This window comes from Leptodactylus fuscus, chromosome 4 (assembly GCF_031893055.1).
Source record: "Leptodactylus fuscus isolate aLepFus1 chromosome 4, aLepFus1.hap2, whole genome shotgun sequence".
Lineage (NCBI taxonomy): Eukaryota > Metazoa > Chordata > Amphibia > Anura > Leptodactylidae > Leptodactylus > Leptodactylus fuscus.
In genome coordinates this window covers 205,168,973-205,182,852 of record NC_134268.1, presented here as the reverse complement: position 1 = coordinate 205,182,852, position 13,880 = coordinate 205,168,973, and positions in this window count along the sequence as shown.

The following is a 13,880-nucleotide window of genomic DNA, read 5'->3' as shown; positions in this document are numbered from 1 at the left end:
ATGATCGGCAGATAAATATCTCATGTGTATGATCGTCTTAAGGCCTGATAGTACACACTGAGCATACTCAGAACATAAATGTACAGTCAGAGATACCACTAAAACAGACATGTAACAGTGCGACTGAGTCAAGATGTCACATTATAGGGAGAAGGGGCAGCTAATATAGAAAGCAGCACATGTACCCCTAATATCAGACATTTATAGAGTTACATTGCTAATAGTTATTGGAGGTGGCCACTTCTATATACAGGGAATAAGGTATTTTAGCTCAGGCCGAGGGGTTTTAGGCACAGTGCAGACACTGGTGAACTGGACGTATACATATATAGAACACGTATACAGAACTATATATATATATATATATATATATATATATATACATACATACACACACACACACACACACACACACACTTTTCTTAGACCTGACATTGTCCTTTAGAATAGTAGACAGAGCAGCAGTCTCACGTTTTGACACGATACAATGTAATCCATGTCGGTTCATTTCTATATATTATATACTCAGCTATATGCGGGTCACCGCTACCTAAAAACGTAAGTGTACATAAAAGGCGATGACCTGACCCGGGTGACATTGCTACAACAAGCAAATAAAACGTGGCAACTGGTTCTTCAAACTAGGCTACATGCACACTGAGAAAGCGCACGCTTGTGTGCATGGAGACTAACTGCAAAACCCAAACGATTGCAATTGTTGGATGTAAAGCAGAGCAGATCTTGTCTCGCTTTCTTTCGTTCTCCTGTCTTTATTTTTATGACATATTTGTCCTTATTAGTATACAAACCATATTAGCTTGAAGAAACCTACGCGTCGAAATAGATGAAACCTCTACTGTATGGTGTGTAATGTTAGTGATATTGTAACAAGCCGGTACAAATGATAAGAAATCCTTCACAACCACACGAGGGTATTCTATATTATACTATATTCTATACTATATTATTTTCTATACCAGGGCTCTTATCACAAGCTACTTCAATTTACTGTAAACGAACTGCATGTACAATGACAGAAGTGTAACTCTGGTGACCGGGTGTTCTCTGTACACCGCCGCCACCCCCGATGTTGTTACTATGTGCAGGACAGAGCTAGAAGGGTCACACAACCACCTGGTTCAGGTAATGTTTTGCACTATAACTTCCTTCCCATCACTTTATTATCTCTGTGGCCGTCATTGATCTCAATTCTTCTTTCTTTTCCCTTCAGCATGTACAGTCAGTATCCTCCCTTCCCTCAGTTCCTCCCCCTTGTGTCTCTTGACATTTCTGTCTTTAGTTTACCTATATAATCTGCCCCACTACACCTTATGTAATTACATGACGAATTGATCGCACCTCTTGGTCAGAGACTACTTATCATTTCCCTTTCTGTAGCTCAGAGAAGCGTCCCATCCCCCACTCTTTCTACGCCGCCCTTCCCTGCATAACTGTGTGGCCTTTGAAGGAGAGCACAGACACCCGGCCCTGCTCCCAGGCGGTGCTGGTGGCTCACACTGGCCCCACGGACAGATCGAGTTTCACTTTCACAAGTCCTGGCGTTGGCACAGTGTAGCAGGTAGCGAGCTCGGCGTGCCCAGTGCACTGGAACTCTACTCTGCAATTCTGCTTCATATAATTTCCAAGCACGAAAATCTACCCCGCCCCCAGTTTCCGTGGCAGTAGCCAACAGCAGCTACCAGTGCCAGTGCAGGCTCCAGTGCCCAGTACCAGTGCAGTCTCCCAGTGCAGACTCCAATGCCCAGTGCCAGTGCTGTCTCCCCGTGCAGGCTCCAGTGCAGGCTCCCCGTGCCAGTGCATGCTCCCAGGGCTGCTCAGCTGATTTGTTCCATATAACAGGGCTGCAAGGTTCCTGACAACTCCTTAGCTTTCCGCTTACAAATCGAAGCCAGCAATGAGTCCAGGCACACAGGTATACAGTATCTGAAGGACGGCCAATGCACAGAACAGGGAACAATACACAAGTCATATACAGTTTATATGAAGAGTTGCTGACATCTGTCGCAACTATGCCTGGATAGAGTAAGCGATCAGTGGCAGTGGTCGTCGCTGGCGACAATGTCTTTCCAATCTGAAATAGGGCAGTAAATATAAACAAGGTGCAGTATTTCACAAATGACTGACACTGGAGCTAAAACCAGGTCACTATCTATCTATCTATCTATCTATCTATCTATCTATCTATCTATCTATCTATCAGTTCCCTGTTGGATAATATACCTAATATATATAGAGGGTTCAAAGAAGCAGAAAGTTCCTTTTTAGCGTTAATCTGATGAAAGGTTTTAAAAGATCCTTATAATATCGAGACATATTGGGGACAGAAACAGTCAGAAGTTAGAAATTTATTGCACATCAACATTAACCTGCAGCACATTGAATTTTATGGAAACCTCTCATGTACTTCTCACGCACAACATCATTCTCTATCTGGGACATCTACACCCCTGAGTCTGTTCCTCCATGTGATAGTAGTGCACCAAAAGTGACAATAAAAACTTTACCCATCAAGTATAGGTAAAATATCGAGGTCGTGGGCTAATACAGAACAAGTCTGATAAGAGCTGTGCAACACAATGCAAGAAATAGCTCAAAACCAATGCAAGAAAAAAGTAGAGGAGTCACAAGAGTGAGCAATATACTGCGGGGAATAAGAGCTGGTATAGAAGTAGTTACTATGGGTATTATGGGCATCGTTTTCATCACTCACCCCCAGAGGTCATTGTCAGAGAGCTAGATATAAATCGCTTATTAGTGTGCAGAAATGTCCCACAGGATCGATACGATCACAAGAAGTCTTGCTTATGTCTCGTCTGCAGATATCCAGCATTCATAATTACAAATCATAAAAAAATACTTTCCCGGGATATTCCTTACAATGGCAACTTGTGGCTTTCCTCCTGTGATTTACAGCAATATTTCATGGTATATTTGGGAAGCTATGACATGTATACATTGTAAATCGGTCACTGTTATTTGTCAAACAAACTGCAGTTTTCAGCCATATGTTTTGCCCAGACCCACATCTAAAACGTCCTTATAACCAGAACATACAGAAATACATTGCATTTGGGAGTTGTATTACACAATACATAAAGAAATAATCATCCGATACCATAATGACCGTACAACCTGTAGGTTTTGTTCCTAGGGCCTGCACAAACTGCCTTGTTTCACAGATTACATTTAACACTATATTTGTCCAATGACATTTTGACATTGGGCCTAGATAGAGCCCAGTAGTTTGTTTTACTTAACTGTAGACCAAGTGAATCCTTGTACATGTGATATATGTTATCATCTGCATATAAAATAAATATATTATTACTGTAAAGACAGAATAAATAGAGACATGGCCCCTATGGCTATCAAAATACAGCCTGACATACAGCCCTTGTATTACGTCTTCCACATTTAAGGGTACTGTTAAGAATTGACTACATTATTCGTAAGGCCAAGTAGGATTACCATGATCTATCTACAGTTATCTACAAGTATCCTGGGATCTGGGTAACACCACTTTCACATAGTCAGTATTTGGTCAGTATTTTCAATCGGTATGTAGAAGCCAAAACCAAATGTGAATCCAGAACATGTAAGATGTAAAAATCTTCCCATGACAGTTTTTCTATATATGAGTCCACTTCTGGTTTTGGCTTACAGATATTGATGCAAAAATACTGACCGAGTTCTAACCCTGTGAACACTGGTATACAATGCATGGTGAAAAAATCACAACCTACAAACAGAGGATTTATTTGCACAATCATCATTGGGCCTCTTCTGCTTATAGGTGAGAACAAGTGATCGATGTTGTGGCGATAAATGTGAGTTTGGCTGGAGGACAGCCTGAAAAAGTGACATGAAATAAGAACATATCCAACACGAGATGTTACTTATGAGAAGAGCTATTAGCGGATATTAGGACTGAAGTCTTATATTACTTTCCATTTTCGCTCCAGTTATTGGTACAGTCAGGGCAACTGGAAAAGGCAAGCGCATGCGCAGAAGAGGCGCTGACTGCCGCACAAACCCTCAGACAGCCGAAAAATAATGAGATATTTGAGGCTTTTACTGCTGCACATTATTCTCTGCAGAGTTCTGTATATCTGCTTGCTACAGACAGTTCTGAGATACAGGACCCGATGCCTTGTAAAGACTATCTATTTCCCCTTAGTTGCTACTACCAGACAGGCGTTAGCACATTGGGATCAATAGTCAGTGTTCATTACCCATCACTGGTTTCCATTCAGGCTATAAAACAGAGTAACATTTAGTGATTTAATAAGTGAAGAACTTCAGACCATTTCATAGTATCCTGATCAGTTCACACAGCACTTCGTGTAGAGTTGAGCTCTAGAAGCGACCATAAAGAGTTTTAGACGTCTTGGCAAGACATCAATAAATCACCACAAAACAAAACGTCTCCAAGTCTTTACCATAGTCGCTGGTACTAAGGCTCGTCCTTAGCCTTGCACTCATAAGTGCAACATCATAAGTGGTGTATACTCTGATCACATGACTATGAAATGTCACTTCTCTGTACTATAGTCTTTAGTCCATGTGAGCAAAACCACACCCGCTAAACATATACATGTAAAAGTAGCATATTGTATCATATGAGGGCACTAAACAGGTCATCAGATACTTATACCTAGAGGTATGTCAGAAAATGCGGGGAATATCAGGATATGTCAATGTTCACCGTCACCACAAGTCTATCATCTATGTACTCCACATCTAGCTACATATCGCGCTATTAGTTACTCATATAAGTATGTAATACCTATCTATGTATCAAACTCATATCCATCACCATCCAAGCAGCGCTTCAGTTAGTGAAAAAAAAAACCCAGGACACTGTAGTCACTTATATACTCTAGACCAAGTTACTAGAGCCCTTCTCCCTTCCAGCAATTCTTCAGGGGATCTTGGTCAACTCCTCGGGAATAGCACCCAACTTGTAAGATTCCAGTGCTGACATCATTTTGTTATCAATCTATCTATTCATTTATTAATCTCTCTTAGTTATTTCATATCTATTTGTCATATCTATCTCTGTCCTATATGTAATATCTAACTCATACATATCTGTGTTTATATTCTATACATTTATCTATCATAGTTATTGCTCTGATCAATCTATCTCATATCTATCTCTCTATCTCATGTCTATCTATTCATATATCTATCTCATTTCTATCTATCTATCTATCTATCTATCTATCTATCTATCTATCTATCTATCTATCTGTCTGTCTGTCTGTCTATGGATTCACATATATTTATCTCATATCTATCTATCTATCTATCTATCAATCTATCTCATACCTATCTGTTCATATATCTATTTCACATCTATCTATCTATCTATCTATCTATCTATCTATCTATCTACAATATCTATCTTATCTTATCTATCTATCTATCTATCTATCTCCTATCTATCTATCTATCTATCTATCTATCTATCTCCTATCTATCTATCTATCTATCTATCTATCTATCTATCTCCTATCTATTTATCTATCTCCTATCTATCTATCTCCTATCTATCTATCTATCTATCTATCTATCTCCTATCTATCTATCTATCTATTTATCTATCTATCTCATATCTATCTGTTCATATATCTATTTCACATCTATCTATCTATCTATCTATCTATCTATCTATCTATCTATCTATCTATCTACAATATCTATCTATCTATCTATCTATCTATCTATCTATCTATCTATCTATCTATCTCATATCTATCTGTTCATATATCTATTTCACATCTATCTATCTATCTATCTATCTATCTATCTATCTACAATATCTATCTATCTATCTCCTATCTATCTATCTATCTATCTATCTATCTATCTATCTATCTATCTCCTATCTATCTATCTATCTATCTATCTATCTATCTATCTATCTCCTATCTATCTATCTATCTATCTATCTATCTATCTCCTATCTATCTATCTCCTATCTATCTATCTATCTATCTATCTATCTATCTATCTATCCTCTCCTTTATTATTATTACATGCCACATATCCTAGATGTTGTAGCTGTTATCTAACCCCATTTGCTTCCCCCCAGAGATGTAGAAGGCGGATATTATGCATAGATCCCTTTATATCTGAGCCTCTGGCAGCGCAGAATCTAATTATAAGAGGCAGACGATGTTGAATGTGAACTTGGTGTTGTGTCTGTAGACTAGCCCAGACTCTAGAGAGTAGAGGGGCATTAAGTCCCCTCCTGCCAGCGGTGCAGACCACACTTACCCACCTCGTCGGTGTCCTTTAAATTCACACATTAATGGCGCTGATGCCATACAACAATACAAGGAAAGATTATAGGTTCTTGCTGTCTTTCCCAGGAAGGTCGTTTCTATACTTAGGGAATAAGTAGTGTACATGGGCATTTCGGAGGATACATACGATCAATACTTTCTACTGATTTTTTTTTTTTACCATGCATAAAAGTTCTATAACATAGGTCAGCTCTTCTAAGCTTTGTTATTTAGTAATAGGATATCAGCTATACCAAAACACCTTAGATAAAACTGAAATAGATAGATAGACAGATGATAGATAGATAGATAGATAGATAGATAGATAGATAGGATTGCAAAACACTTTCCCAGACAGCACATGTAGGGGCACCACGGTTACTGTCCCTTTCCACCTAGTAGATAATCTAAGGATGATACTTATAAAGGGATCGCCTTTTCTCATATAATTATCCCTATTATTTAACAAATAACTATAAACTTGCTATAAGACCTTATCTTCCACTATGGTAACATTTTATGCATTTCAGATTCGCCCTTTAATATGTGTTGCCACATAAACAAATGTTCTAACATGTGCTGATATTTATTTGTTTCTTTTTCACAAAAGTCTTTGCTGTTTTTAGATGTCTATATAAATATGTTGTGGCTGTGGATAATATAAGGTTAATTCAGAATTGACCCATCATGCGAAATCTAGCAAGTACTGAGCAGTCCAGGCCTCTTTGCCGGCTGTCTTGTATACCTTGATACCCCCCATTCTAGGATTGTTGTCCCTCACATCCCCCTTGTTGCCTCCCCATGCCTGTGTCAGTACTGTGTAGAAGTAGATGGATTTCAGTAATGAGCCATTCTTTACTTTCCACCCTCTGCCCCCTCCCTCTGCCTGCCTGTCTTATTCCAAGAAAGCCTGTGTCGCACCAGCATACGGGATTGTTTGCTGTCGGGCTACTAGTACAAGAATATATATATATATATATATATATATATATATATATATATATATATATATATATATATCTTACACGTGTAATTTCAGCTTCAGCTTATTCTGTCATCTGTCTATCTCTATGAACTTTAGCTAGTGAATAGATCTACAGAACCGGGTTAACCCAATTACTGCCATGGACAAAGTCTATAGCACATACGGAAAGAAAACAAAACAAAAAAGCGTTCGAGGTAAATATCAATGTGGTGTGAAATGATCTGTATAGTTGTCATAGATAAATAAGTGCTTGGTGGATGTAACCTAAATGTAGGCTTTATGCAGGGTTTTTATACCTACAATTTGTCCACGCTAGATAAAGCTTTGTACAATAAAACAATACAATGCTACAATCTGTTCGGTAAAGTGGCCTGTGATACAAATGCATTTTATAGAAACATGGAGCTGCCAGTCATTCTATAATCTGAGAGTACTGTCTTTGGGCAGTGTGTACAGAAACTACCACATATTACTACATAATAATACCACCTCCTTCTGCTAAAAAGAGTTTGTACAACCAAGTCACAGCTTTATTTTCTATCCCTCTAAACAACAGAACAACAAGCCCTAAAACTATGTCTTATACTGACAATTGTACATACACCCAAAACTAAGACAGTATGAGAGAACAGGGATATGTAGGAACAAGCAATGAATTATATGTAGATGGCCTAGTATAACACAGGTTTATAAAACTAGTATTAGATGAATAATATGAAAGAAATTTCAAGGCATAAAGTAACAAAGTCCAGTATATCAGATTCTATATCAGATTCTACATTTATCTCCTTGTAGTCTCTCCCCTTGCTGCACATACTTTCTGTTCCATCACTTAGTCTAACCAGGTCTTACATGTTCACATTGTCTCTGTTGTTTAATTAATTGTAATTACAATTATATATTTTTTTTCACGTGTCTTGGTTTTCACACTACATTGTTACAAACTCTTTATTGAAATAACCTATTATTTGCAAATGTCTTTATATTGTTTCTAAATATATACTGCACTCCTGCACTGTATATACTGTACATCAGTAGGTACAATACTGGCAATTAAACACTGTATATATAGCAGTTTATGTAATACCTTATGTGGCAGAACTAATTGGTATCTTCATGCAAAGATGTAGCTTTGTAACATCTATTAAACTTACTGGACACATAAAACAGTGTAAAAAATGAGTTTGTAGCTAGCACTGCACCTTCTTGTTCCTTTATAGATGAGAGAAAATTAAGACTAATCCTGAGAACTAAAGGGTAGTATTATATGTAATAATACAACAAAGAGAGTCAGGAAAAGATTAAGCATAAATTAATGTCTACACTTAAAGGGATAGTTTAGGAAATGTAATATAATTAACTCTGCAATCTGTCATTTAGCCAAATTAAATATATGTACTTACAAATGTTCAATAATTAAAACAAACAGGAATATATTTCATGTCTGTTCATCTATCTATCTCATATCTCTCTCTCTCTCTCTCTCTCTCTCTCATATCTATCTATCTATCTATCTATCTATCTATCTATCTATCTATCTATCTATCACCTACAATATTTCTCATCCTATCTTGTACTAGACAATATACTACAAAGTAGCAGTGCTGCTATACTTTTCACCAAATGTATCACAAAAGATTTATAAGCAACCACATCACAAAGAGCCAGGGGACAGTGTGACACCCACACAATGTGCACTAGATATATATTATACATGGATTTACAGGGTTACGTGTATACTTACATATTATCAGGGGTGTGTTTACAGTTTAATGGAAAGGCCTTGGATGTTGCTCCTAGTGAAGTTTTACTATTGGGTGTCACACAAATAAGTAGGCCTTGAGACTTTAAGTCTAGCCCTTTTAGGGTCATTACACAACCTGTGACATACTTGCAACAATATATTATTTAGTGGACTTTTTCTAAAAATCCTGAGCCCTGAAATGACTGAGAATAGAAATATGTAGTATGATTCATAACAAGCTTGTATCTGTTACACTGAAAACTGTATTGGAATATATTCTCAGTCATGTCCCCTCAATGTAATTTGAGGTTTTCTGTTTGATTTCAGTTTTGTCAGTATGACATAAAAAGGGTGTCAGTATAAGTAAGCTGAGAATTGATTTTTAAATGCATGAAAGGTTTTGTTTCCTTTTTCTATCTTTTCTGACTATAAAGATGGGTACACAATTAAGCTACTTTCTCCCCCACTGATACTAGTTTATTTTGTACATTACACTATGTAACTAGTTTAGTAAATGGTCCTACCAAAAGCTGTGAAACATTACCAAGTCCTCTTATTTCTCTGTTACCATATAATTGACAATGGGTCACTGAATAAAGCCTGTGTTGTACTTGTGTATGTATGTTTCCCTTACAAATCCTTTCTACATTATTATATTAATTATTAATATGATACATATGATAGTATATAGGCGGTTATTGGATTTTGGAAAAATGCCACTGCAGCATCTGACACAGTGTGATAAGTCAAAGTCAGAAGTGGATCCAGCAGGAAGGAGAAGTAAAACCCCTTCTTTATATTCTCCATTCCTCATAAATCCACTTCTGGCTTTGCCATTGAAAAGTTGACGTTACAGTATTTTTTTTTAAATAAAAATGTTGTATGCGAAAGTGCTCTAATAGTGGGACTACAGCAAAACTAGAAATAGGTCAAATTAGAATGGTCAACAGATATTTGGATAAACTTGTACAAACAGCTGTAAAATTATTTAAACAGATTTTTCCATAATTCATCAGATTGTGCGGTTTGTGATACCTCAGTATAAGAATGCAGGAGCTATTAGTTTAGTCATATGAACATTATCATGAAATTCACTGTACATTTGTGATTTTTGTTCACAGTTTTGCTTTAAAGCATATTTTTGACATGTCTGTTCCAACAGAGTAACACTTGGGACTTTACTGTTCTTAATAATTTCCACATATTTCCTATTTTTTTGTGTCAGATACCATTAGATACAATCTCTAGTGTGATACAAGTGGAGTGTACTGCTGCTTATGCACAAACCTATCAGGAAATATAGCACATACATCCTAATAAAGGAACACTCCACAATGGCCAGCACAGAAAGTAGTTATTGTCTCAACAGGGTCTTTTTGCTTCAGGCCCAAAGTATTACATAGTCTTAATACTCCAAGCCCTACAGCTTAAGAATTCTGAACTCATTTGCTACAGTTTGTAAAAATAAGCAAAAACACAGTAGAAGGGAGAGAGAGACAAATCTATACATATATGGATGTGTGTGTGTGTATATATATACATATATATATATATATATAATATATATATATATATATATATATATATATATATATATATATATGTATATATATATATATATAATATATATATATATATATATACATATATATATATATATATATTCATACAAATCATGTACACTAAAACAGAAAACTATCACTTCAACCCAGTCAAGATGTTTTCTTACAAGGTTCAACAACAAAGTCTAATATCCACACTTAGATTTTTTGTTTCCTTTTTTAACATCAGTTTTACAAGATGACTATTTTCCTAAAAACAAATACATTTTATGTCAAATCCTACTAATTTCTATGGGACGTATTAGGCCATGTTCCCACTCCTGTTTACCTTTATAATTTTGAAAAGTAATCTGGGGCACAAACTGTTACAAAATAAAAGTTAGTGTTTGATCGGGATTTGTTTAGATATTAAGAAGGTTTAGATAGGTTTTAAGTTTTTTGTTGCTGTTTTTGAAACCAAACCCAGGAATGGATTCAAAAACTAAGGACAAGTACGCATACATTTCCCCCTTTTGTGGTCCACTTCTAGTTTCAACTTCAAAACTGCAACAAAAAGACTGAACCGTACCTGAATGTGCAGGTCCAGGTTCCTATAAGGGCAGCCTTATAGGATTCAAATTTGGAGGGGCCTGAAAAATGAACTAAATAAAAAAACCAAAAAACAACAACTGCAAACTAACATTATTGTATGCACCTATGTGGTCCCATTAGTTGCACAAAAAATACAAAAACTACACAGTAATAAAAAAAACATCAACGGCGAAAGCAGTACAAAACAAACAAAAAAACATCAGAAGTGTGACTGTGGCCTTAGGGCGTACTAGCGTTTTTTTGTTGTAAGTTTTTCTTTTATGCAACTGATTGAGCAATGAAATTCTATGATCTATTTTCTGGACTCAAACTGGTAGCAAATGTGTATTTTTATTATCTTAAAAAAAATAAATAAATCCTGATATAAACTGAATTTTTTTATTCTACGTATCCCATAGAAATGCATGGGATCCTTAAATTAATCTTTTCCTTTTACACTTTTTTGACAAAAAACAAACATAAAAGATGAACATAAGTTGTGAATACGACTGAGGATGAATTTACACTCATCCAATATGTTGTACAGATTTCAGCGCCTGGCCCAATCATCTAAAATGGGCTTGCAAAATTCCGTGAGCTTGCTTCCAAATGTGATCCTGAGGCTGCATGTTGTACAAAAAGCTTTTTTTTTTTTTATTGCACAATTTTCAACATTTTTTTGAGCCAAAGCCAAGAGTGGGCTGAGCAGAAGGGAGAAGTATAAGAGTTTCCTTTATATTTCTCATTTGTTTGGAGGCCTCTCTTGATTTAGGCTCAAAAAACCGCATCAAACTCTGCAACAAAAAACCCCAGTTTTTCCACAACGTGTAGCCTCAGCCTGAAGTTGGGACAAAAGTATCAGTGTGGACTGGGCCCATGTTACATCTTTGGTCCTGTAAATCTAACCAGATCCAAGAAACGGGTCTCACTCTATGATAGGCCTGGTTCATAAAGTTCACCATAAATCCAGCCACAATACATTTTTTTTCTATTTTTTTTCCCACAGTGCAAACATTTTTATATAATTTGCTTCTGTTTTAACTGCACCATGTGAATGCACCCTAATGACCAAGCATTGTGAAGGGATCATCTATTATTACAGAAGTAACGATTATTAATAACTATAACATTGCCTGAGCTGATACATCAATAGCTTCACAGTATATATCTTGCAGGGGATGCTATATCATGGTATATATCACTCTTTTTTACAGCACATAGCAAAAAGAGAATTTATATCACAACATCTAAAATTGTATCCCAAAGTAACTAGAGATTTTAAGTAAATTGTTGCAATATTATGTCATAGATGTCATCCCATGATTACGGTTAAAGTTTAATGTCAAATTTGTATCCAGGCCTCAGGTTACACTTTTGTATTTCAGTCTTCCCTTCCCTTTTCAAAGTACTCTATATACTGTGCAACATAAACGGCGTATACAATTCATCACCGAAATACATATGTAGATGTAATCCCTACCTTGTACGTGATGACACTCAAACTATAAAGAAAAAAAGAGAAATTTTGTCAAATATTTCATATTAGATTAGATTAAGAGAATAGGTTATGATAAGGGATTACCATATAACCTACACACTTTACTACGTAATCCTTCAGCGGGCAAGATGTATAAGGGTTGGATTACACACAGCAGATTTTATTGCAGATATTTCAAGCAGTTCCATTTAGCTGAATGTTTTTTGTTTTTTTTTTTACAACTACCGCATGGATTTTAGCTAATTCCATTCAGATGAATGGGAAAATTACAGCAATTTCTGTGCCTTGTGTGAACCCATTCTGAGGCTGTATTCACACATGGCAGATATTGTTGCAAAAATTGAAAATCAGTTCCTTCATATGAATGTAGGCCAGCCTATGGATTTCTATAAGAAATTTTTGCTAAAAGCAGTTCCATTCATATTTTTTTTTTTGGTGGCAAACTCATGAATTTTTGCAAGTTCCATTTAGATCAATGGAGAAAGCTTCAATGATTTCTGCATCAAAACGTGCCGTGTGTGTGACTCTACTCTGAGGCCGTGTTCACACACAGCATGGTTTAAAAAAATCACTTCCAATCATTCCAGTGAAGGCCGGTGTATGGATTCCTGCAAGAAATTTCTGCAGCTGAAGATCAGTTCCATACACCTAAATTTTTAATTTTGTTTTTATTAAAGTGCATGGATTTTTGCAAATTCCATTCAGATGAAAGGGGAAAAATGCAGCAATTTCTGTGTCGTGTGAGACTGTGTTCACACAAGGCAGATAATGCAAAAATTTCCACAACTGAAAATCAGCACCCTTCATCTGAATGAAGGCCAACATATAGGTAATGGCAAGAAATTTCTGTGTTTGAAAATCAGTTCCATTTATCAGAATATCTATCTATCTATCTATCTATCTATCTATCTATCTATCTATCTATCTATCTATATATCTATCTCATATTAATCTATATATCTCCTATCTATCTATCTATCTATCTATCTATCTATCTATCTCATATTAATCTATATATCTCCTATCTATCTATCTATCTATCTAACGCCAAAAAAGCAGGCGGCACACCAAAAATTGTGAAAAAAGTGAAGGTTTATTTTCTTCAAACTGCGACATTTCGGCTCCAACGTCGCAGTATGAGGCAATAAACCTCCTTCACTTTTTTCACAATTTTGGGTGCACCGCCTGCTTTATTGGAGTTATATTGAAC